The 26,015-nt window shown below is 60.1% G+C and overlaps 1 protein-coding gene across 11 annotated transcripts in view; it reads left to right on the forward strand.

Annotated features, from left to right (window-relative positions):
• ATP2B2 (ATPase plasma membrane Ca2+ transporting 2) overlaps window positions 1-26,015 on the forward strand; it is a 355,046-nt gene that overhangs the window by 180,278 nt on the left and 148,753 nt on the right. The window contains exon 1 of one of the 11 annotated variants that reach the window (XM_046675082.1): window positions 8,757-8,845. The exons of the other annotated variants lie outside the window; for them this stretch is intronic. The gene's annotated coding sequence lies outside the window, so the exon portion shown is untranslated. Of the gene's footprint in view, window positions 1-8,756; window positions 8,846-26,015 lie in introns of those variants that run through there. 11 annotated transcript variants of the gene reach the window in all.

Below are 26,015 nucleotides of genomic sequence, written 5' to 3' on the forward strand. Positions count from 1 at the left end.
AACTGCCCCTTGTGTCTGAGAGGCCACCTACAGCTTGTCAAGCCCCTCCGTTTCCTCCTTGTGTCTCCTTGTGGAGGTTGCTCATGCAGCGGGCAGGGCAGGGCGGCTGCGGGAGAGGAGGCCGGACTCCAGATGGCAGGGCGCCCCCCTGGCCCACGGCACTCAGTCCCACCTCGGCCGCCTCCTGGTCCGGTGCTCAGCCCACACTCTGGGGCGGCCTGTCGGTGACCTTGTGGGGAGAAAGTCAGCCCAGCCTCGGGGGCAGCCCCCCAACTGAGGGCGGCAGAGAGGCCCCCCAGGCCTGGAGTCCCCACTGCTGCGGGGTCTCCCCGGACGGCGGCCGTGGCGCCTGGACAGAGGCTGTTCGGAGCCACATCTGATGAAGACAGGTTCTGAGCGAGGTGGCCCCACAAGGTGACAGGCGGGTTTCTTGTAGGGTTAAAGGGCTGCCCTGGAACCAGCATTTGCCTCCCAGCCCTGGCTTGCTGCGGTGTGTCCAAGGCAGGTGGCTGCCCCTCTCTGGGCCTCAGGCTCCCCATCTGTAAAATGGAAGGGTAGGGCTGATGGAGGGGCACGGCCGTGCCTCCCAGCCCCGTGAGCCATGAGTCCACATAACCCAGCTCCGCAGGCAGACCCCAAAGGGAACTCCCTGTGGGGAGAAAGTGGGACGCCCCTGTGGGGACGAACGTGGAGGCCATCAAGGCTTGCATTCGCCAGACCAGGCTAGTGAAGAAGATATCTGAGTTCCTTGGGCAAGTTACGTGACCTCTAACTGTGCCTCAGTTTTATCGTCTGTAAAATGAGGATGATAATCAAACTACCTTAAAGGAAAGGAATTAAATGAGCCAAACATGTGAAGTTCTGGGCGCAAACAGCACCTGGCATGTGGTCGTTGTTCCATCAACGCACCTCTCAGTACCACCATTTGTAATTTGAGTCATGTCATCACTTCTGCCCAGCAGCTCTCAGGGGGGGCGACCGTTAGGGGCAGCCTAGGGCCCTAAAGGGAGCACTGGACTGAGAGCCCTGAGCCTACAGCTCTCATCACAATCACCCATGACCCTGGGGTACAGGGGCCTCTTCACTTCTCCTAGCCTCAGTTTACCCTTCTGGCAGGTGGCTCCCCTCAGCTCCCAGCATATATGGGACTCCAGAAATGTCTCCTGGATGCTCTTATCCTCCCGGCCGAGGCTCTGTGCAAGCAGGACCCCTTTCCTGCTTGCCAACATGTCCCCAGCTCAGTCTGCCCCAGGCATAGTTTGTTGAATGAATGTGTTACCTGTGGAAAGTGCAAAGGTACTGTGGTGGGGCTGTCTAAGGCCATTGTGGAAGTCCATCACGGGGTAGGCCGTCACCCAGGGCTTTATGTTCCTCATCCCATTTAATTCTTGACACCCTTCTAAGGTTCCTCCTATTCCCCGGATAAGGACAGAGATCTGTAACTCGGTCCGTAAGGCCCCCACCCCCTCTTCCCCTTGCCCACTCTCTTCCCGTCTAGTCTAGTCATCCAGGCGCCTTTCAATTCCTTGAGAGCTGCTAAGCTCTTTCTGGCCCCAGGGCCTTTTCACATGCCATTCTTTTCCCCTTCTTTTACCCAGTGCCTCCTGCTCAGCCTTCAGGACCCCCCCAAGTCTCCACTCACCCAGGGAAGCTTCTGCCCCTCCCCCTTCCACTCCTACCAGAGACGGTTGGCCCTCCGGCTGCCGGTGCTCGTGGCCCCTGCCCTGGAGCTCACCCCCTGTTGTACATCTGCGGGTCATTTCACGTCTGTCTCTAAGCCCTCGAGAGGGCAGGTCCCTGGGCTTCGCTGCCCACAGCTGTTTCCCCAGCACCCAGCTCAGAGCCCGACATGTAGTCGGTGTCCACGGACATCTGTGGGACACGAGCAGACAGAGGAGCGAGCAGCAGGTGGCAACACACCTGTCACACAGGTGAGGAGCCTGAGGCCAGAGGGACTGAGGGCCTTGCCCAGAGTCATGCCGCCGTCAGGGGAGGAGTTTGAGCTGGTCCATGGGGCTACAGCTCCCGAGCCCTTTGCACCCACCCCCACTCCCTTGCCACCCTTGGGTGCAGTGGAGACTGAGGCAGATGAGCCCCTTTGCGTCCCGGGGGACGGGCTTGAGCCACCGGCCAAGGGCTTCTGTTCCTCTGGGAGCCCCGGCTGCTTGGAACCCTGTAAGGGATGAGCCCACAGCCCCACGCGCCTCTGGGAGCCCTCCAGGAAAGATCTGAGTTCTCATTCTGACTGCAGCTGTGCGATCCTGGCTCATCACCTCCACCCGCAGACCTCAGTTTCCTCATCAGCAAAGTGGGAGTGAGGCTCTGCACACAGCAGGGTCTGTGCCAGACACAGACGTGTGCATTGGCACACAGGGAGGCGCTTGGCCGAGACAGCCGACACGGCCCGGCAGCCTCTGGCCCAGCCCGGCCACGTGCAGACTCCCAGCGCGGCCATGCTCTGGTCTCTGACCTCTCCCTGTTACAGCCCCAGCGTGTCCGGCCTTCCTGCCAGTCAGCGGGCGGGCCTCTCCCCTTGTGGCATTCTCAGTGGTCACCCCTCTGCTCCTGTCCTTTCTGGGGACCCTCTTTCCCTGCTGGGTCCCCTTGGCCTCCTCAGAAGGGGGACATCTAGAGAGATGGCAGGCTGCAGGGCAGACAGTGCTAGGTGTGAATGCTTGGTTCTGTGCCACACAGCTGTGTGCCCCTGAGCAAGCCACTCACCCTCTCTGGGCTTGTTCTTCACCTCTAAGTTGAGGACTGGTCACACCAAATTCACCAGGAGTAGTGGAGAGGAGTAAGTGACAGCTCATGTGTTAGGTCCCTGGCATGTAGAAGGCGCTCGGCGAATGACAGACTCCCTTCCCTCTTCTAGCGTTCCTGGATTCATCATCCCCACTGCCTCAGTTTACCCCCCTTCTTCCTCCAGGGAGTCAGCCTTCCAGCAGGAGTGAAAACACACACATACGTGTTAACTAGGGACCCCAGCACAGTGCCTCATTCAGTGAGAGCTGAATAAATATTTGCTGACTGAATAATCCAAAGAAATGAATCACTAATGGTGAAATGTCAGGCCTAGGTAGCTGGAGGGAGCGTTTGGGGATGGGGGCTCCTCCCTGGGTGCTCAGCTCACCTTGAGTCCCGCCCTGAGCTCAGGCATCCCAGTCCCAGCTGCGACATCTCTGGACAGGGATGTGTGACTGAAGCTGGGGTCCTCACCTCTCCTTCCCAAGCTGGGCATGCAGAGGGAGCCCCAGGCACTGACAGGCTCAGGAAATAGCAACTCCTACACCAGGACCTCCCAGAGAGTCTAGAGAATATTTCCAGAGCCACAGAGAGATGCAAATACCAGTTCAAAACCACCAGGGGAATTGCTTTTTCATTCAATAAACCTGCACTTATCGGTTCAATCAATATTGATTGAGGCTGTGTGCCCAGTACTGGGGATCTAACAGGCAAATGGGACCCTATCTCTCTCTGCATGGACTCCCCTATCCTGATAGATGAGACAGACGCATATGCAAAGGTTAATTGCAACCAACTCTTCTTGGGGGATGGGGATGATGAAGGTGAAATCAAGGAAGGCTTCATAGAGGGGTTGCTGAAGCTGAGCGTTGAAGGATGAGTAGGAGTTCTCCAGGCAAAGAAGTGGGGAGGGAAGTCATCCCCGGCAGAATGTATGGTGCATGCAAAGACACTGAGGCATGCACTTGCGTGGTGTGAGTGGGCAGTATCTGTGTGTGTGAGCGTGTGAGTGCGTGTATGTGTGTGCATGCATTAACATGCGGTTCGAACCCGAGGTGGCGTGGTTGAGGCCATGTTTCCCAGGCCTGGGAAAGGCAGGCTCTCCTAGGAGTCCTTCCAGAGGAGCTCTTGGTCCCCAGGCTCTGTTCTTCTGGGAGGGCAAGCGCCAGCTCCCTAACTGACCCCTGTTCCTGGCCTCTGGCCTGGAGGAGAGGCGGAAGGTCAGCCCGACCCTCTGGACGGCTGGGGTGGGCGTCCGGCTGAGGTTTTCTCCCTGCGTGGCTGAGAGGACATACCACAACTGTAGGGAATTCACAGCCTGGTGGCTCCCTGGACCCAGGTTCACACCCACCTCCCACAGGGTCCCTGGGCTTGGGGTGGAGCCTCCTGGCTCCCCTACTCACTCTATGACCTTGGGCAGCACAGTTTCCCCTGTCTGTACCTCGGTTTCCTTCTCTGTGAGACGGGGATAAAAACAAGACCTACGTCCCGGGACTTTGCGAAGCTCACATCACATGAGATACACGATAGGATGTTGATGTGATAGCGGCTGGATTTAGCCAGAAGCCAGGCCTGCACCCTCCTCGCAGGGGGAGCAAGAACCAGTGGGAGGAGCTGGGAACTGAGACCTGGGTTCGAGTCTCAGCAGGGCTGCTTGGGCCTGTCAGGGTCCCGGAGGCCAGCCCCGCCCAGCCCCCCTATCTGAGAACCGTCACACCCCAGTAGACTGAGGGCTGGAAGAAACCCCCTCCCCACCGCGTTTCCCAGGGGCCTTCTGGCGATTCTGACCCTCTGTGTTTTGTCTACTAGTGACAGCTGCCATTCTCTGTTAGCTGGAGCCCCGCCAAGTAGGTATTGTCGTCTCCATTTTGCAGATGAGAGACCTGGGACTCAGGGAGGTCGAGGCGTTTTCCCAAGGTCACACAGCCCGTAAATGAAGGAGTGGAGATTTGAACCCATGTCTGTCTCTCTGGCCACAAAACCTCAGCCTGAGATCGGTCGACTAAGGGAATTGTGGACCTTGGTGGGAGTGGGGGTAGGGCCCCAGCGTGACTGGAGGGGAGACCTGAGACGAGCCGGCCACAGGGTCCCCCACACGCAAACGCCATGGCCCCTCGAAGTCATGGAATGAGAAAGCCTGAGTCCTGCGCCTGGAACCTGGGTAGCTCCAGGCAGGGACAGAGCGAAGGGCCCAGAGCTCGAGGGGCGGGCCTGCGTCCCATTCTTGGCTCTTGCTCTCGCTCGCTCTGGAACTCCCAAGGAAGGTGCTTCAGGTCTCCGGGCCTCAATTTCCTCTTCTGTAACATGGGAAGCAGCCCAGTCTCTCTGAGGGTGATCTCTGGAGGGCAGACAAGACGAGGATGTGGGGGGCCTTGGGAGATGGTTCCTCGTCCCCTGAGGGGCCCAGCCAGCAGCTCCTTGTGGCAATAGCTGCCCCAGGACCCCTGCCGTGAGCTGGGCGAGGCGAGGGTGGGTATAGCCCTCGTGCCTGTTCCCTCAAGAGGGGAAGCGGCAGGGCCCATGTCTGACCTCTGGGTGCACTCAGTTCTGTCTCCTCAGACCTGTCTGGACCCACCTCATCTGTCTCCCTTATGCAAATTGCCTCCGTCAGACTGGACCAAGCTCCCACCCCATCCCTAGGCAGAGTGGCCCTCTCCACGCCCCCACGGGACAGGGCCTGTCCCCAAGGGAGAAACGTGGTTTGGCCAACTAAACCCCGTTTGAAAAGCAGACTGAGCTGGCTGTCCCCCTACCCATTTCTCACACCTTCTGCCCCGCCCTCAGTCCATGTCCACCATAAGCCAAACCACGCTGGAGGCAGCAGCTCTCAGTAATCCTCCCGGCCGGCCTCCTGCCCCTTTCCCCCTCTTCCCTGTGGGTGACCCTGACCTGCTGCTTCCAACCTTCCTGGAGTTGCGACACTAGCACCATTGTTTGTCTGATTTCACAACACCACTGCCTGTCCAGTATCCCCTGCCCCCCGACACATCCTGGAAAGACAGGCCAGATGCCCAGGTGCGTCTGCTGCAAGAAGGGGAGGCACAGGGGACAGGACAGGGGACAGACATCTGTGGCCAGATTCCACCCCCCAGGATGACCTTGGGCAAGCCATCCTTTTCTTGAGGCCTCAGTTTGCTCAACTGTAAAATGGGAGAGTCAGACAGGAGTCCTTGAGGGTCCTTCTTGTTCTGGCATTTGATGACTCGAAATCACACAGCAGCAGATTCATTCAAGGCTTTACGATGACGCCTACCACATGCTGGGAGCTGGGACACCAGAGACCTCACGGATGTGGTCACAGCCCAGTGAGGAGGACAGAGGTGTAGACCATCACAGTGTGCTGTGCTCAGAGGCAGGACAGAGGCATGAACGAATTCTGTTGGTGGAATCAGGAAGGACTGTCAGAGGAAGGGGCATTTGAGATGGACTTTAAAGGATGAATAGAAGTTCATGGGCCTCGAGTAAGGAAAAACTTTACAACTATGCTAGTCAACATTTGGGCCACCTCCGAGGTTAGAGGGTATCCTGTAACTGGGGTGTAGACGCAGGGGCTGAAGGACATAAGGCCTGGAAGGCCAAGGAGATGGGAGCGTAGCCAGGTGCCAGTTCTAGTCTGAGATTCAGGGAACCAAAACCCATGAGCTCCCGAGAGTTCGCTGGCTGTGGGTGAAGGCTCAGACAGGGAGGTGAGCAGGTGGGACTCAGGACTTCAAGAGGACAAGTAGGGAGGGCTCCCAGATGGCCCACGCCACGCTGGCCTTCACATGCAGGGCACCCTAGGCTGGGAGTGCCCAGGCCTCGGTCACAGGTCTGGCGTCCCCCCTCCCGGGCGAGGCCCTTGTCCTGGCACCTGGTGCATCTGAACCCCTCGAGCTTCCTTGTCTGTAACTAGGGTGCTGCCTGCGGTAGCTGTGAGGGTCAAGAGATTCACTGGTTTGCAGGTGGCCTCTACCAACCGTAAAGGGTGCTGGACACGGAAGGGATTATTATTGTTGAAATGGAGGCTCATAACCGGCCCCTTGTGTGGCCGTTTGTTTTGTAACCAGAGAAAGTGGTCTGCCCCCATCGATGTCGTGGTAATGATGGCAGGATTCCTGACACTGACACCTTTGCTTGGACCAGACGTGAGTGGCAGCGGGCCTTTCAGCCTCTGCCCTCTCCGGCCCACCCTCACCCCAGCCTTCTCAGGACACTTTTACTTGGCCCCGTGGGGGGCAGAGGCTGCCTCTAGCCCCTGGAGGAGCAGGGACTCCTGGCCTGGCCCAGCCCTGAGGTGAGGGCTGACTTAGAAGTTTGCCTGGAGGGGGCCCCGGAGTCCCCAGATCTGCACCCCCAAGAAGGGGCCAGTGTGGGAGCTCCTTGTCCCGGGCAGTTGGTGGGGGACAAGAGCCTCTCTGGGAGGGGCCCCGGGGCTGCTCTGTGGGAACCCCGCTGGGCACCTTCCTGGCCTGCCCCAATGGAGCCGAGGGCCACCGGGCGCTCAGCATCCTTAGCTTCTCAGCATCCTCCCTGCACTGAGGCCACTCTCCTTGGCCCAGGGGCAGAATGGGACCCTCTGGGAGGGCTGGCGGGGGGATGAAGAGCAAGGGGGTGTCAGCGTGGCCCCGCTGGCAGGGGCCCAGCCGCCCGTGCTCCCAGCTCCCGGCTTCCCGCCGCCCCTCTGCCCGGCCGGGTTCTGATTTTGGTGCAGTGCAGACTTTCAGCTTAACGAGACAAATTGATATTCTGTGCCAGCCCAGGGATGGAGCGGCAGCTCGGGACACTCAGCCGGGCAGCTCAGAAGTGGGCAGGGGGTGGGGGCGGGGGAAAGAGGCAGCTTCCGTTTGGAGCTGCTTCCTGGGGCAACCCCCAGCCCTGCCCCTCAACCCACACATGCCCCCTCCACACTGAGATGCTGGTCCTGAAGGTCCTTCCACATCAGTGCCCTGCTCCCAAGCAGGGTGCCCCTCTGGAGGGGGCGGGGCAGTGGAAAGGAGGCTTCCGAAGCCCCTCTGCCCACTGGGACCTCCTAACCTTGCTCCCAGGGCTGTCCTCCCACCAGTGTGGATTTAAAGGGACAGCAAGTTTGCCGCAGGTGAGGCAGGAAGAAGTGGGCACCTGGCTGGGGGATTCTATTCCTGCAGACCCCTCCTTGGGGGTCTCTGGGGTCCCCTGTGCATCGATAGTCCCCAGCTCACCACAGATGTCCCTGCAGATTATGTGGGTGCACAAGATATATGCAGACACCCCTGCCAGTGGGCCCCTGCGAGCAGAGAAATGGCCCCTGGAGGGGGTCTTCTGCCAGACCTGAGGCCCCCAGGCAGACAGGGCGCACCCCGGCCGGGAGGTGGGGCTGCAGGGGGAGTGTTTAGATGGCGGCAAGAGGCTCACTGCCGGCTCTGCTCTGCTGGCCCTGCAGCCACAGATGTGTTTAGTGTGTGTTGAGTCCATTGCTCCCCCCACGTGAACTTTGCCCCCCAGGTCTGGGGGTGTCCTGAACAATAGAAGGGGGCACTAGAGCCCCTTCCCAGCGGAACAAGTCCCCCGGAAAGTAGGGGACCACTTAGGACCATTTGAGCAGAACCCTCCCCTCTCCGCTGTCACCCCAGCTCCCACCATTCGCGGGACCCCCTCCCTTCTGGCGGGCCCAAGTCTACCCTCACCGTGCCCTTGACATTCCCTCCTACTTCGGGGAGCAGGCATATTCCTGGGACTCTGCCAGCTTCAGTTCCTCCTGATCCCACGGGAGGGATTAAAACCGCAAACAACACCGTGGTGGTTCGGTCCACGCACCCGCCGCCCCTCCCTCCCCGCGCCCGGGCCCCGCAGCAGAACGGCCCTCCCCGCGCCCCTCCCTCGTCCCGGCCCCTCCCCCGGGCGCGGCGGTGCAGGGGCAGGGGCGGCCGCTGCCTCCCCCGAGACCGCGTTTCGCCGGCGAGATGCTCTCCTAGAAGCCGGCGCGGCGCCCCCGCCCCCCGCCCCCCCAACCTGCTCGCAGGATGGTACAGTCTGCAGAGGGACCGGCACGCTGGCTGGGCTCAGCCGCGGCGCCAGCTGCCGCACCGCGATTCCGGGGCTGCCCGCCTGGAACCCGTGCCCGATTGGTGGTGATTTTCGTAGCCAAGTAAGTACCGGCATCCCCCAGCATGAGAAAATAAAAAATAAAAAGCGCCCCACTCCGCTCTCCCCTGCCTCCCTCACCCATTTTATTTTGTTTCATTTCGTTGGGGTTTTTCAGTGCTGATGGAGGTGGCGGCGTGGAGGGGTGGGAGCGGGGCTTGTTTATCTGGCGGCAGCTGAGGCTGCGTTGGGAGCCGCCGGCCGCCGAGGGAGCCGCTAGTGTGAGGGTCCGTGCGCTGGGGAGGGGGGCTGGGTGCTGGGGACACGGGCGGGGGGCCTCGGACAGGCCGATGCCGGGGTCTCAGGTAGATTCCGGCAGTCTCTGGACAGCAAATGCCCCCGATGGACGTTACGCAAGGGCCAGCCAGTCGGTGGGAGGGGGCAGTGTTCTCTTCCCGCTGAGCGCGTCCCGTGGAAATGCAGAGAACCAGAGGGTGCCCCCTGCCCGCCCTGGCCAGGGTCCCAGGAAAGCTGCCCCCACGGAGGGTCCCCTTGGCAGGGTGGGCTTCAGTGTGCCAGGACACACCAGGTCAGGCCAGCCAGGGTGTGTGGCGGCAGGGCCGGGTGCCTGGGTCCCCTGGATGGCCAGGAGCCGGACAGGAATGGGATGGCCGGGCCATTTTGCAGCAGTCACGCCGGTGGTGGAGTTGGCACTTTCTGCCCGGAAGCCCTGGTCCTCGGCCGGCCTGGTGGCCTCTGGCTGCTCTGCTCAGGCACCTGGGCTCCTCTCTGCCCCCTGAAGGGTCAGGGCTGGGGAGTCCAGCAGGGGGCCTCCGGACTCCCCAAGGGTGGGCTGCTGCGGGCACCTGCCCCTTTCTAGCCAAGTGGCCATTCCACAGCACGGCTGTCCTCTGCTCACCAGGGTTGTGTGGGGAGGGGTCTCTGCAGCTGGCCTGCCTCAGTCAGGCAAGGGGCCTGGGGGTCTTGGGCCCCCACGCAGAGGCCCGGCCTGGTGCGACCTTCAGAAGGGTAAATGGGCAAGCCAGCTCGGCCAGCAGAAGGTCCTGGTGTGAGGCTGCACACCCCTCGCCCGGCGCAGAAGGGGCTCAGCTCCCGCCTGCACTGCTTTCCAGACCGCTGGCAGGAGGCAGAGCTGACGCGCGGGGCATTTCCAGGAGCGGCGAGCGCTATCCGGAGAAATTCTCCTTTGACGTGTGCAGTAGGAGGGGGCTCGGGGCACAGGCCACGGGGGGCCTCCGCCTCTTAACTTCCTTGAAGGGGCAGCGGCAGGGAGGGGCTGCTGCTCGGGGCGCAGCCTGCAGGGGGAGTCCAGGAAAGATGCCGATGGCCCATGTTATTTAGCCACCTTCGTACACCCAGTCCCATTTGTATCTGGGCATATACGTGTCCACAGATTTGCACAGATGCACACACACAACTATAGTCCACACAGTAGTGCGTCGTATATGTTCAAATCATACACACACATACAGAGTGCCCGTGCCCTCAGATACACCCAGCACATGTAAATACAGCTCACATCCCTGCATACCACCCACTCACCTGCAAAATGCAGCATGCACACGAGTGCAGCATGCACACACACACGCACACACACCTGTGAATGCAGCATGCCCACACATGCATGAAGCACTAACGTGGGAATGCAGTAGGCTGCACATGGGTGAATTGGCCTGCACGTGGTGCCCTGCAGTAGCCACAAATGTGGCATGTGCACATGTGAGGGCTGGCCCTGATGTGAAAGTGACAAGCACACACGTGGTGTCCTGAATGCCATTTGCATGCCTGTCGGTGCATTGGCAGGCACATGGCACGCTGGAATGTGCCCACAGGTGAATGTGGGTTGCACACCTACAGAGATGGCCTGGGCACCGAGATGCAGCACCTCTGCGGATGCTGCGTGCACACACCTGCCCCTGAGCTTCTGGGCATCCTCTGTGAGACTAAAGGTGTCTGTGTGGGCACCGGGGAGAGGCTTGCCCCTCAGGGGACCGCCCATGAGGACAGAGGGACACTGGCTCCCGAGTGGCTGCCACAGCCCCACACAGGCCCGAGGGGAGGGCCATCTTGGGTTACTGATGTTCTGCAGAAAAGGCTGCCCAGCGTTGGGAAAGAGACAGAGGAGGGGGTAGGGGCATGGCTGCTGCCCATGGCCCAGACTACCAGGAGCTCGCACTGGCCCCGCCGACCCCCTTCTCTGGCACCAGGAGACCGACACGCCGGTGTGGGGTCTCTGAGAGCTGGGAACCGGGTTCCCTCCAGCATCTCCCAAAGTCCTCTCCAGACCAGAGGTCAGAAAAGCTGCCTGTGGCTTATGCTGTGGGAGGACTGAAATGCTGACCCCTCCCTCGTTCTCCTCCTGCCCCCGCTCCCTTTCTTCCCACCCAGCACAAGTATGGGTCGCGGCATTGGGTGAATAATAATAACCCAGCTAGCATTCGCTGAACTAATTGCTCTGCACACATCACTACAGTGGGGGCTCCCACAGCCTTGTTATTAACATGCCACAGATGAGGAAGCTGCACAGAGAAGTGAAGACACTCACCCAAGGTCACACAGCTGAAACATGGCAGAGGTGGGGTGGAAGGCAAGCCATCAATCCCCCTGGCTGCCCTCTTAGACCCTCCCTTCCCTCCCCTCCTGTCTGAGGCCAGTTCCAGTTTGAGGTGCTAACTTCTTGGGAACTAATAGGCCAAGAACTTGCGATTTTGAGCAAGGCTCCAAGAAAGAGTCCAGAGGCTCCTGTGGGTGAAGGCAGGTTCGGCCCTGTCCCAGGCAGCCCGATTGCTCTGCCCCCTTTGCACCGTGGAACTGATGGCACCAACAAAGCCAAAGCAGATGTGTGCACTCTGTGTTTGCCTGGCCTGGGAACCTGGGCCCATTTATAAGAGGGAAACTGGGGCCCAGCCAGGGAAAGGGACTTGTCCAAGGTCACACTGTGCTGTCTGCAGAGTGGGGGATCTTGCCAACCTCTCTGAGCTCTCGGGCACAAAGCAGCAGGGGGCCTGTTTGGAGCCCTGGTTTTCCCAAATGTTCGAGTCCAACTTGAAAGGATGAAGGCACAAGGCCAGCCTCTGCTCCTGACTGGCTGTGACCAGCTGGGTGACCTTGGGCAAGTCGCTTTGTCTCTGCACCTCAGGCTCCTCGTCTGTGACCAGGGCCTGCCTGACCCTGCCCTGCCTTGGCCCACAGCGGTCTGAGAGCCTTGGGCACTGTGGAGGGCTGTGCACGGAGGTGTCACTGGCGTCAGGGCCTGGAACCAGAGTAGCTGAGTGCCTTGCTGCTGCCATTGGCCAAGGTCAGAAGGGGAAGCAAGGAAGGGAAGTCTCGAGGCTGGAGGGCCTCGAGCATTAATGGACCTAAAAAACCGCCTGGTGGGGGGCAGATCCCTGCGTCCCCCACAAGGATTCCGGAGGTCCTGGGGGCTGCGTCTTCACAGGTGCCCCAGCATTCTCAACTCTGTAGCTCTGGGCACCCCAGGGAGCCGAGGTCGTTGAGAGTGGGGGTGCTTGGGGAGCCCACAGGCTCTCAGAACTGGGGGTCACCTGGGCTCCTGCCACATCTGGGGAAACTGAGGTCTCTTGGCAAGTTGGTGGCAGCATGTGACTGAAGCTCAGATCTCTAGCCCCCCAGACCCCTCAGCGCCCCCAGCCCCAGGCTTCACCCTGCACAGCTGAATCAGGCTATTCCAGAGGCCAGTCAACCTTGAAATCCAAAATGAACTGTCTTCTCAGCCGTGTGGCTGGGAGGGTGCTCCAGGGAGAGGCGGCGGCCCTGGGGTCGCGTCCTGGTGACACCTCTCCCAGCCCTGTGGCCCTGGGGGACATGGCTTCTCTCCTGTGGACTTTGGTCTCCCTTCTTTAAGAGGGGGGACGAAAGCAGGGCTGTTGGGAAGGTGTGAAACGACGCGGTGCAGCAGCTGGCTCATAGTAGGTGCAGAGTCGAGGTGGAGGGCCACGGGGGCCCCTGAGGTGCAGGGCGTGGCTCCTCTCTGCCTCCCTTACCTCCCGAGGGGCTGCAGTGGAGCTGGGTGGGGCACAGGTGCTGGGTGCCACATGCACACACATTGTGGGGAGCGGACAGGCTCCCTCCCCCAGCCCCGCCTGGAACCCACAGTGCAGCGTGGGACCCTGGCCACCCCCGCCCCCGTGCCGCTCTCCAAGACCCGAACGTTGAACCCGCAGGAATTCATTTCTCCCTCCCAGTGGGAACCTCAAACAAGAAAATATTTAGGGAGAAGGCCCCCTGGACAGAGACAAAGGGATGTCTGGCTGTACCCTTCATGCAGAGCTGGTAATAGATAGGGAAGAGGGCAAGGCCCTGGCCTTCGGGGCAGTGGGGCGGAGCCTCAGCCGGCCCATCTGTGTAGTAGGTACAGTTGGCCCTCTGCACCCAGGGATGCAGAACCACAGACAGGAAGTGCCTACTGAGGGACTCGAGCATCCGCGGATTGGGGTGTCCGAGGGGGTCCTGGAAGCCGTCCCCGTGGACGCAGAGGGACGACTGTAGTAACAGAACCCGCCTCCCAGGCAGCGGTGAGAGGTGGCGGGAGAAGCAGTGGCCCAGAGGGCTGGGCTCAGGGCGCGGCCCGTCTGCCGGGCTCAGAGAGTGGAAGTTCTCGAGCCTGAGCATCAGTCTGGGTTGAGGCGGGGGCGAGTTCAGAGCCTGTGCTGCTGCGAGGAGTCCTGAGTCGGTGCCCCCATCGCCTCTTCCGCCCTTGGTGTTTGATCTGCAGAGTGGGGCGTGCTGCCAGCTACCCACCTCACAGGGCTGCTGTGTGACGACAGTAAGACAGGTGACACTAAGGACACTGTTGGCCTCCCGAGGACCCGCCATGTGCCGGGCCGTGTGCTGAGGGCCTCACCCTGGTCTCCAGGGGGGAGCCTGCGACAGAGGGGGCAGTGTGTGTAAGACCTTAGACTCAGTGCACACGACCCAGAAAACTTCAGAGGTCAGAGGGCTGGGAGGACACAGGGCAGGCCCGACGGGGGGCGGGCAGGGGGCCAGGGCTGGTGTCCCTGAGGCTTTGGGGGGGCCCCCGGGCCTGGGGAGGAGGCCTTGGTCTGAGGCTCGGCCCAGCCCGGTCCCTGACGGGTGAACTTGCCCCTGTTGTGTCAGCCCTCTGGCCTCATGCTCTCCCCTCGGAAGAGGCCCCGTGCCCCTGCCCGCCTTGTTCCTCGGTGCGGGCGGGTTCTCCTGCCAGCCGGCCTCAGGGTAAGGGGTCTGCGCCCTGCAAGCATCAGGTGTTAACAGCCGTGGGAGCAGTTAGAGCCGCTGGCTCCGTCTCGTGTGGCCGCCCTGACAAAGGACCACAGGCTGGGCAGCTCAAAACAACAGAAATGGAGGCTGCAAGTCTGAGATGGAGGTGTCCAGGGTGGCTCCCCCAGAGGCCCTGCCCCTTCTGAGCTCCTGGTGGTCGCCTTGATCTCTGGCCTGTGGCCGCGTCCCTCGGACTTCTGCCTCCATGTCCTCATCACCTTCTTACTGTGTCTCCCCTCGTCCTCTCTTCTGGTAAGGCCACCGGCCACTGGATACAGCGCCCACCCTCCATCCAGGATGGTTTCATCTCGAGATCTTTAAACACACCAGCAAAGACCCCATTTCCAGGTCAGGTCACGTTCTGAGGTTCCAAGTGGACATGGATTGGGGGGGACACTTTCAACCCCCTCTGACCACTAAGTGTGTCGATGAGTCCTTTGCACAGTGTCTCATTTCTTCCTCACTGCCACTCATTTCACAGGTAAAGAAACCAAGGCTTAAGGATGTGCCCAAGTCGCACAGCAGGTGGGGGCAGGGCTGGGATTCGAACCCAGGTCTCTGGTGCTCTTTCTCCTTTTCATCTTCTGAGAGCTGTCTGGGGGCTGCCCAGAGCCAGGAACCCGAGGGGGGGGAACAGCCCGTGTGAGCTGGGGCTGTGGGGCTGCTGGGCCCCAGAGAGAAGAGCTGGAGGCGGGCAGGGGAGCTCGGGGTGTGAGGGACCCCCGCTGGCCCCAGGGACCAGTGCCGCTGAGAGGCCACGGTCCGTTCTTACCTCAGCCACGTACTCTCTGAACCTCGGTGTCCTCGTCTGCAGAATGGGGACAGCAGCACCGACCCTGTAGGGTGACTGCCAAGTCCTAAAATGTGCATCAGGATGGCTGTTCCTAAGAGCTGAAATGTGTTCTCGAGCACTTTACAAATACTTTTTCATTTAATGTGTGGGAGGGTGATTGCTTGTTCCGAGCCACATCCTAAGTGGCTCGACCATTAAGTAGCTCGTGTGGTTGAACTAGTGACCTCACCTGAGTTTACGTCTTGGAAAATGGGGTCACACTGGCCCCCACCTTCCCGGGTGTTGGGAGAGGCAGGTGGAGTTCAGGCAAAGTGCCTGGCCTGGGGTTACAGTCTGGTTAAAGGCTCAGAGGATGTTTTCCCATCTGTAGAATGGGGGTAATGATATTGTTATACTCTTGTTTGTCGTGGGAGGGTTTGGTGGAGTAACACGAAGGAAGTGCTTGGCTTGGCTTGTCCGGAGATCGGTGTTAACAGGGCCTCCTCTGTGCCGTCAGAGCAACTTGAATTTAAATCCTAGTGCCAGTGTTTACTGCTGTGTGACCTTGAGCGAGTAGCTTTGCCTCTCTGAGCTCAGCATCCTCATATGTCAAGTGGGGTTGGAGGGACCTGCCTCACAAGATTGTGTATAATGTGATGGATAGAAAACAGTCACAAACAGTGGCTCAGTCCTGCCAGACATTCAGGGTATGCGGAGCTTCTGTCCTGCTGCTGGGGAAAGGCCCCAGAGGGCTTCCTTAAAGATGTCCTCAGAAGGGGCAAATCCTAGTCCGACAGTGGGTGGAGGTGGAGGGGAAATTCAGTTTTCGTCAAGACCCAGAGAAGTCGTGCTGCAGTGGAGCGTGGGGTTGGAGGCAGCCATGAATGGATGACCCGGCTTGGGGTCCAAACTATTTAGCGTCGAAGGGTGGAAGCAGGCCTCGGGGGCTGGCACCCCGAGGGCAGTTTTCTGCAGAGCAGGGGCCTTCTCACGATGAATGGGGCTGCTCCGCTGGGCCGTGTCTGCGGCCCGGAGACCTGGCTCCTGTGAAGCCCTGCCTCTGGGCCGCAGCCTCGGCTCGGGGTGGCCCGGGGAGCTGAGCTGTCACGGGGAGCAGAGCTGGGGGGCGATCCTCGGAAGCCGTGTGGGAGTGTCCCCAGCTGCCTGCGGCCTCTGCAGCAGGTGAGGGCTGCGAGCTCGTCCAGAGAAGGGGGTGCCGGGCTCCGTCCAGCTGACTGAGTCTCCTCAGCATCTGATCTGTGCCCACGGGCGGGACACACATGCCCCTGGGTTGACATGGCAGTGACACAGCACGGCGGGTTCAGGACCGAGGCTGGCCCAGCGTCAGATCCGAGGCCTGCGCGCTGACCGGCTGTGTGTCCTCAGCTTGGTTCCCGCAGCTGTAAAATGGGGATGGTCTCAGTGCCTCCCTGTAGGGTGGCTGTGGGGGACGCAGAGCTGTGTGGATCCCCAGACGCACGTTTCTGCGTCTCTGAGCTAGGGCGCCTGTGGCAGCTGGTGGCCCGTCACGGGAGAACAACACGCCTTTTTCTTTCTCAAGTGGACGTAAAGCAGCGGTGCCTCCTGGCAATGGACACATCATCGATTTGGTGAGATGTGGTAAATAAGATAACACCTTTACAGGACTTGGGGCCACCAGTCCCCAGTGGCCTGCCCCGCTCAGTCACAGTGGGACCTGGGGCGCTGTGTGCACCTCACACGAGCCTTTGTTTCCTCTTCTAAAACCAGGGGCGCGAGAAGACCCACCTCTCAGAGTTGTTGTGAGAAGTCAACAAGCGTATGTGTGTATCACGTGCCCGGCAGAGGACCTGTATGCAGTAGGTGCTTAATAAATGGCAGCTCAAAACAAACAGCAAAGACGGTAGTACAGGGAGGAGTCTAAAGCACAGACTCTGAGATTCCAATCCCCACTCCACCACTTCCTTGCTGTGTGACTTTGTGCAAGTTTCTTAACTTCTCTGTGCCTTAGTCCCACCCTCTATAAAATGGGGATAACGAAATATCCAATTCGTAGGATTGCTGTGAGAATTAAAAAAAATTGAAGTGCTTAGGGCCGTGCTTGGCAGAAGTGTGGGCAGTTATTATTTGATGAACTTCTAATGAGTCTCTTCTAGTTCAATAAATGGTAGCTGAAATAGACGGGGCCCAACAAAATCATAACAATGCAGACTGCCCTCGTCGTACACACGGGCAGCTGTGGCTCCGGCTGCGCGTTGGTTTGCCCAAGGTCGCACAGCTGGCTCTTCCCAGAGCGGGAACCAGACCCCAGCGTCCAGGCGCCGGCCCGGTGTTGCCTCTTTGCCTGTGTGGTTCCAGGACTCTTGCTTCTTATGGGGAGAGTGGGGTTCTTGTCAGGGGAGGGAGGGTTTCTAGAAGAAGCCGCAGCCAGATCAGCATCCACGAGTCGAGGCTTTCATCAGAGGTGGTTTCCTTCTCCCCCCACGTGTCTGCTGTCCACCGCAGCCCAGGGGAAGGGCTGAGCCGGGCCGGGCCCCAGGGCGGCAGAGTCTGCCCATCCCACAAGCCTCCAGCCAGCGCTTCATGGCCTCCAGGTGCCTTCCCCGTGGCTGCTGCAGAGTTGACACAGCAGGACTCCCCTCCGGAGAAAGCAGAAGCCCCCGCTGGCCAGCTGGTCCAGCCGCCAGGCAGCATGAGGGCCGCAGAATGGATTAGGGGCGGGGGGCGAGGTGGCCGAGACCTGGGTGCGGCCCGGCCTTCACAGACACTCCCAGTGACCTTGGACCCGCCACAGTCCTTCTCTGGTCACCAGTTGCCCATCTTTGAAACAAGGACTTTGGGGCCAGATGGAGCCCCCGGAACGTTAAATGTCTGCGATTCAGAATTGCCTGGGCGTTGCTGATAGTCAGGTGTCAGGGAGGGGACGGGTGGAGGGGAGGAGCTCTGACCACGTGTGGGATGCACATGCCCGTGGATCGTAGGTGGGGGGCCGTGGGAGCAAGCTTGAGACAGGGGCAGCTCCCGCTCGCCCCAGGGCGACTCTGCAGACAAGGGGGCAGCTGGGGGCTCCAGCAGCCGCAGCTGGGGTATGCTGCAGGCTGGGGAGGGGACCCTGGTGGGGCGCCGATGGTGTCCCCGCTGTCTTGTGCATCTGCCGTGCAAAGGCTGCTGAGAGCTGGTCTCTTCCTAGCAACTATCTGAAGGCAGGAGCTTAAGAGCTCTTGAGGCCACTTCTAAATTTATCAACTTACGTGACTCACTTCAGATTAAAATGAGGCCCTTCTCCCCACCCCACCCCCAGCCAATTTCGGGTTTCCAAGCACAGAGGATCTTGAAGAGAGGAGAGAATGTAAATCAATAAAACCAATATCGGCGGAGTACTCAGTGTGTGCGGGCCGTGTGCTGGGCTCCAAGCCGAGCCCACGGATGAATCTGGTCGGGAAACAGCTCTCCCTGGGGAGACCGGGCCGCCCAGATAGGAGCTGGTGGCTGACGGCAGACACCCAGCCGGGGGCTGGACCACGAGTGACTTCTGTGCCCGAGACTTGGCCTCACCAGCCACAGACTTTGGATTGCACAGTGCCTCAGTTTCCCCATCTATAAAAGGAGCTGGTGCAGGGAGGCGTCCACGGCCTTGGCCGCCCCCGTGCTCAGGCGGTGGGAATAGAATTAAGCTTGGCTGTGCGCTGGGGCCCAGGGCTGTTTCTGGGTGTTTCTCTGCCCTCTCAGAGGCCTGCGTCTGCCGTGCCCGCCTCCGGACCTCCAGAAGCTTCTCCCGGGATTCTCTCTGAACTCGAGTAGACCTCTGCCGTGGGACTGCAGCTGCTAAAAACGATGCACATGCTGGGGCTGAAAAGTGGCCCCCGAGCCTTCGCACGGCGGTCGCCCGAGCCCCCACAGCCTTCAAGGTGGCCTGGACGATGCCAGCAGCTGGCGTGAACCGGCACCTCCGCGCTGGGCGCTCCACGCGCATGGCCCTTTCCCCTCACGGCCGCAATGGCATTGCTGACCGGTAGGCGACCTGGTCCTGGAGGAGCACCCAGCTCCGGCCGGCTCTCACTGATGGACGCGTGGGGCTGGCAGGCGGCGCGGGGCCTCCTGGGCCTGCCGTTCACGCTGGACTCATGGGGAGGCCGTGCCCGGAGCCGCACCGCCCACGGTTGCCAGAGAGGGTCCAGAAGCCCCGACTCTGCGCCTGGTGTCAGCCGCCACCCAAGAGCTCCAGTGCCACCCCGACCCTCGGAGAAGGGGCGAGGCCTCGGCCAGACCTCAGGCCTGGGGCAGGGTCACTCATCCCAGCCCTGTCCCAAGCACAACGGCCACCAGGGCGAGTCCCGGACGCCCTTGGGTCTGGCCCCCAGCGACGACCGGCCTGGGCCCCGGGGATGGACCGTGTCCTTGCTCTCCCTCCTCTCTCCCTGGAGACACCCGGGAACCCTCGCGGGGTCGGAGCCATGCGGGGTCCACAGTGTGGGGAGAGGAGCGACTGGCAGACACTCCTAAGGGAAACGCAGGCCATGTCCCTGGCGGGCTAGTGTCCCTCTCTGCACCTCCACAGGGGAGAGGGGACGGTGGCCGTGGAGGAGACTGTGCAGGCTGTGGGTGACGGGCTCCGTGCAGCCCTGCCCGTTGCCTGGTAGCCACTGGGATTATACTGCTCGTGTCACCGTGAGGGGGGCGTTCCCATCCTCACCCCCCAGACGGGATGCAGGTCCCTCAGAGGGCTCTGGGCCTCGCCCCCGCTCACACGGGCTGGCAGCAGAGCCGTGAGTGGGCTCTGGTCAGTTCCTGTACTTTGAGGGGCTTGTTATCATATTCCTGGGGTCTCACAGGGCAGCCAGGGATGCTGTTCAGAGAGCATTTTCTCTGCCAAAGAGATGAAATCCCAGAATGCAGAACTGTAGGGGCTTAGAAGGAGGAGACAGGATAAGGCCGTGGGTAAGAGCAGACGTGGGAGCCCGAGGGCCGGACTGATTCCCAGCCCCTAATGCTTCCCAGCTGTGTGACCTTGAGCAAGTGACTTGCCCTCTCTGTGCCCCAGTCGCCTCACCTGTAAAATGGGAGTAAATGAAAGTGCCAACTTCATAGAGTTCTTGTGCAGATTAAATAATTTAATGGGTGTAAAGAGCTTAGAACAGTGCCTGACAGTCTTCGTAGAAAGCTCTGTGAAGTATCAGCTGCTTTGTTATTAATCATGGAATCAGAAAGACAGGGTGAGCCAGGCCTGCCCTTTTCCCTTTCTCCCTGAATCTAGCCCCAGCCTCCTCCACGGCCCCCATGGCTGCCAGGGGGCCTTCTCAGGTGGTCCGTCTGGTGGGCCACTCTCTGCTCAAGGCCTCAAGTGCTCCCCATTGCCAAGAGGGTAAGCCCAGGGTCCTTGGCCCCACTCAGTGCTCTGTGATCCGTCCCCTCCCCCCCTTCCAGCATCTTCCTCCACGCTTCGCCTTCATACCGCTCCTCCTCCGTCAGCTGATTACTTATGCCCTGAGTTGGTCAGAAATTCAGTCGTTCGGTATGAACTGGAGTACACCTCCCATTCACGCGGAGCCCTTCCCCACCTCTGAGCCTGCGCCCAAGCTGTGCCCATCCCCGGGCCACCCTGTAGCCACCCGTCAAAGCCGCACTGAAGTGCCTCCTCCTTCAGGAGGCCCTCCTGCCTCTCCCTTGGTTGTAAGACCCCAGGCAGCAGACCCTGGACCTCTGGAGTCATGCCCCAGCCGAGGAGTTTTGTTTGTTTTCATTTTTGTGTTTTTCAGAGATTTCATTAGAACATTGTTGGATAAACACATGTTGAATAAATGAAAAGATGACCTTCCGCACTGGTCCTCCATGTCATCTCTCGCTCCCCCTAATCATCTGTTCTTCCTAAGTGGAGGCATGGATCCTTTTAACCATATAAATCAGATTATGATGCTCTCTGCTTAAAACTCTGCAGTCTTCCCAAACTCCTTTCCACAGCCTCTGAGCCCTTCGGGGCCTGGCCCCTCATCCCACCCCGCTCTCCTCACTCACTCTCTAGCTTAAGGGCCTCCTTGCCATTCCTCAAACTCATCAGCCTCTTTCCTGCCTCAGGGCCTTTGCACATGCTGTTCCCGCATCCAGAATGCTTTTTCTCCTTCTCTTTTTGTGGTGGGTTCCTCCTCATCAAGCTAAATGGCACTTCCCCATTGAGGCCTTCCCCCATCTAAAGGAGCTTTCCTTGTTACAGCGCTTGTTTTTTAAAAGCATTTATCACAATTGACATTCTTTTCGATACTTATTCCGTTGTTTGTTGCCTTTCTCCTCTAGACGATCAACTCCTTCAGGACAGGAGGCTCGGTGTCTCGTTCACTGTTGCATTCGAGGTCCTAGCACAGGGGGAGGTTTTCTGGTTTGTACAGCTGTGAAGGGGGGCACAGAGTCCTCCCTCAGCGTCACACTTGACCTGGTATCCACGAGTCGGGGAGCAATGACTGTGGGAGGTTGCTGAGGAGCCCACGCTTGCCCCACCTGCCTTTAGGCAGCCTCCCTGGGCCCCCACCCCGGGAAGGGGGAAGATGGTGGGCGAGTGATGCAGCCGTAAAAGAGAGATGCAGTCCGTTCGTTCCGGAGACAGAGCGGTGTGTAAGTTGCCCAGTACTGCTGGCGGCGATGGCGCCGCTGTGCCATGGCGCCAGGCGGGGTGGAGTGAGGACTGGGGAGGAGGAAGACGTGGGAGGGCGAGATCCCGGTCCCCGTTCGCCGGGACAGTGGGCTTCGTCGCGGCGTTTGTGGCTGCACCGTGTGCTGTCAAGCTCGAAGAGCCCTTGGTGATGGGTTTGAGGGCCAGGCCTTAATAAAGGGAGTTTCTGCCGGTGAGCCCGCCGGGTGAGCTCAGGCCACTACCTGCCCGACCGCGAGCTCCCAGGCTTCTCCTCCCGCAGGGCCCCCAGAGCTGCCAATGCCCGTGTCCCCAGCCACGAGGTGGCCGGAAAAGAGACCAGGTGGCAACCGCTTGGAAAACCCTATTTTCCTTTTTTAAACCGTAGTCATTTGAATTACAAAAATAACAGCATGCTTGTCGGAGCACATGGCATGGTGCACAGGGATCTGCAGCAGACGGCCGGCTCCCCCCGCCGCCCGCACCCTCCGTTACCCGGGGACCGCTGTCGAGACCCTGTTTTGTCGATTCGGGGATGCATGTTCCCCCTGTTTTCACGTCCCTGAGATTGGGGTTCATCCCACCGCTGGTGGCACCTGGAGATCTATCAGGAGAGCTTGTCCTTTCTTAGTGGTGCGTAAAACCGTGCTCAACTCACGGTTCACCTGAGATCCCACGGAATCTGGCCTTTGCTGTTTCTTTCCCTGGCTTGTTCTTTCCCCTGCTGGTGGGCGTGAGTTCAGAGAGGTTGGTCTTTTCTGTGGGGTCATTTACTCATGCCTGTGGCTCTGTTTTGTCCCTAGTGTCCTGCCGTGAGTGTCTGGGCCGTCCTGGGGGTTCAGCAGTCTTGGCGAGGCAGCAGACGCTGCTGCAGACGACAGGGCTTGGGAGCTGCCAGCTCTCCCGTCTACCAGCTGTGGGTGCCCTCTCTGTGCCCCCATTCCTGCGTTAAGGTGCCAGCACACGTGCAGCGCGCCCAGCACAGCCTGGCACGGAGGCTGCGCCGGGGCTGGCGCTTTTCTCCTTCCCCCGCCACGCGGATGGCGTGGCGCAGCGGGACACGTTGCCGCCCCCTCCTCAACCAAGCAGCCCTGAGACCCAGAGAGGGGAGTCTGCGCTCGATGAAAAGGTTGGATGAGAAAGGTTGGCTGCAGAAAGCCACGTGCAAACAAGGGCAGGAGGGAGAGTCAGAAAACAGGCTCAAAGGTCAGACAAGACAACAGAGGGCAGAGGGCACTTCCCCCAAAGCAAATAAGACACATTTTTAAAAATCAACCAAAGCAAATAGAGGCTTTTTAGTAAGGAGAGAGTCACAGAGAGGCCGAGAGGATGTGCCAGCCGCCCTGGCCCGGCCCCCCATGGGCAGGCCCGGCTAGCGCCAGGTGGCTGGGGGCCAGAGGCACCCACAGCCGGGCCCGGGCCCTCCCCTGCCCGTTTGTGACTCCGAGTGCCGTGCCTGACGTGTCCTCGGCCTGGTTCTACCTGCTTTGTGGGACTTATTTAATGCAGCATCCCTCTCTCTGGCAGTTGTTGTCCCCATTTCACAGCTGAGGAAACTGAGGCTCTGAGACCTACAGTGGCTGCCCGAGGGCACCCCACTGCAGGCTGACTGGAGAGCCCCCAGCTACACCGTGACGACGGCTACACAGTCCTGGAGCGCTCAGTCTGGCAGGGAGATGGGTGGTTGCAAACCGTTGTGCTGGCCACGGGGCTGGAGGCAGCTGTGGGAGGAGGGAGCCCACGGCCACTGTGGGGCCGTCAGGGCACAACCTGGAGAGGGCAGCCTGGGGAAGGATAAGCCAGAGCCGGACAGCAGGAGGGAGTGGGGAGCGTGCTCCAGGCAAAGGCTCAGCTCGAGCGCACGGAAGCCACTGGCCCAGAGCAGAAGGCGCCAGGCAGGGGCGGGCAGCACCCGGCGGGCGAGGGCACTGGGCCAGGCCAAGGGCGGCGGGCTGGACAGTGTTACGCTGGGGAGCGATGCCACCGGATTTGCTCTGAAGATCTGGTGGCCCTGGTGAGAGTGATGCGCTGGAGGGACGAGGCTGGAGGCTGCAGCCATGGAGGAGGGGCTGGACAGCATCCCAGTGAGGAGGCAGGTTCCCATGACGGGGGCGCAGAGCAAGATGACGGGGCAGGGGCAACTGCGGGGGCCACGGTGAGGCCCAGCTGCCCTGGGGCCATTCAGAGAGAGATGGGGATGGTGAGAGGGGAGGCAGGTCGGGGGAGCCTCCGAATCTGCCAGAGGGACGTTGACAAACAGACAAACAAGACTGAGAGTCCCCATAACATGAAAACAGCTGCCGGTACCTCAGGGGGCATTCGTTCATCCACAGACGGCAGTGGAGGGCCTACTGTGCGCCAGACAGCGGGCATGCCACACTGAATACAGCTGCCAGTTCACTGCCTCGCGGCCTTGCATCCGAGGGGTGGAGACAGAATAAAGAAAGACATCAGTGGGTAGCATGCCAAAGATCGGTCAGTGTGTGGAGAAAGATAAGACAGAGAAAGGAAGATGGAGAGGGTCGTCTCAAATAGGGGGTCAGAGAAGGCCTCCCTGAGACGCTGGTGTTTCAGCAGAGACCTGTGGGAGCCGTGTGCTGTCCCAGGAAGAGGGTTCCAGGCGGGAGGAGCAGCCAGTGCAAAGGTCCTGAGGTGGGTGCATGCTCAGTGGGCTGAAGGAGCAGCAGGGAGGCCAGTGTGGGAAAGGGGAGTGAGCGAGGGGGAGGCTGGGAGGGGAGTTCAGAGAGGGAACCGGGTGGGGTGCAGGTCATGCAGGGCCACATGAGCTGTGGCAGGGACTTTGGCTTGTCCTCGCAGAACGACAGGAGCCACGGGAGGGCTCTGAGCAGAAGAGAGACTTGGCTTGTATCTGGCTGTGTGTGGAGAACAGACTGTGGGGGCGAGAGGAGAGGCCAGGACGCCAGGGAGCAGGCTCCCGCAGTGAGTGTGGGGAGGGAAGGTGGTGGCCGGGCCTGGGTAGGGACCGTGGAGGGGTGAGAAGTGACCACATTTTGGGTGTGTTTTGAAGGTAGAGCAGACAGGATTTGCAGATAGATATTTGGAATTGAAGAGCTGGGTTGGCTGCAGCCCCTGGCACGTTGTCTAGAACCTGGTGAGCTCTCAGCAAATATGGCATGAAAGATGAATGTGGGTGGCTGGGTGGAGGGAGGGATGGATGGGTGAATGGGCAGGCAGATAGATAGATGGGGAGTAGAGGGGAGGGGTGTATGAACGGATGGAGGCAGGAAAGCAGGCAAGCCCTAAATGCCAGACTAAGAAATCCTCACTTTCTCAGAGGCAGTGGGAGCCATTGCAGGTTCTTGAGCAGGGGCGTGGCAGGATGTGAGTACTGTTGGAGGCACTTTCAGATGCTGGTCTTGGGTGGTGCCTCGTACCGTGGCCCAAGCTGGCAACTCCCATGGACACTGATGGCCAATCGTCTCTATTTCCTACTGTCCAACCCCCCACCCTCATTCAGCTGTTCATTAACAAGTATTCACTGAGCACTTACTCTGAGCTGAGGGTGCTGGCGACGTGGCGTGAACGCACCAGACCCATCTCTGCCACAGGACACCTGCTTCACCCCCACGGCTGGAGAACCAGAAGGGGATGCTGGTGATCCAGGGGTCAGCACCCACCAGCTTCATGCTGAGAAGGGATGGATCGCCCCCTGCCCTTTCCAGTGACCTTGACCTCCTGCAGCCTTAGACCCAGGAAGCCAGGCCAGGCCTCACAACCGGTCTGGGAACCCTGGAGACCCCCGCATCCTCTTCCTAGCACAGTTTTCTTGGTGGGTTTTGTTCTTTGGTTTCGTTTGGTCGTGAGTGTGTGTGTGTGTGTGCACACGCGAGTGTTCAGGGGGAAAGCTGTGCTGGGAATGGGGCGAGGAAGAGGGCCCAGTCTGCGTTTGCTGCTTGCTAAGCTTCAGGCTCATTACATACCTATTAGTTCATTTAACAAGTGTCTCTTGAACCCTCCCTGCGTGGCAGGCACTGTTTGAGGCAGTGGGGAGATAGTGGTGAACAAGACAGAGGAGGCCTCGCTAACAAATGAAAGGAGCAGGTCCAGGCAGTGGTGAGTGTTACAAAGAAAATTAACAGGGGAATTTAAGGGGCTACCTGAGATAGCTTGAGTAGGATGGTCAGGGTAGGCCTCCCTGAGGAGATGATGTTTGAGATGATGGGAAGTACTTGGCTATGCCACCATCTAGTGGAAGTGCAGTCCCAGCAAAGGAGCCAGCACATGCAAAGGCCCTGGGGTGGAAACGAGCTAGGTGTGTTTGAAGATCAGAGGCCACTGTGGCTAGAGGGAAGGGGAGAGAGGTGGATGAGGCGGAAGAAGTAGTGAGGGGCCAGATCATGGGAGACGTCTGTGAGGAAGGCGCAAGAAGCCCTCACTCAGGGCCTGGTGCGCTGTCGGTGCTCAGTCTGGAAAGCAGAGGCAGCTGCGATGGTGGCAATGACACCTCCCTCCCCTCCTCCCCGCCTCCTCTCACACCCGCCCCCCCACCTACCTGCCCCCACCAGCCCCTTCCTTGGAGGAGAGGGTCCCACTGCGTCAGCTCCGCCCGGGTCTCTCCAGGCC

The sequence above is a fragment of the Equus quagga genome, chromosome 1, assembly GCF_021613505.1.
Source record: "Equus quagga isolate Etosha38 chromosome 1, UCLA_HA_Equagga_1.0, whole genome shotgun sequence".
NCBI lineage: Eukaryota > Metazoa > Chordata > Mammalia > Perissodactyla > Equidae > Equus > Equus quagga.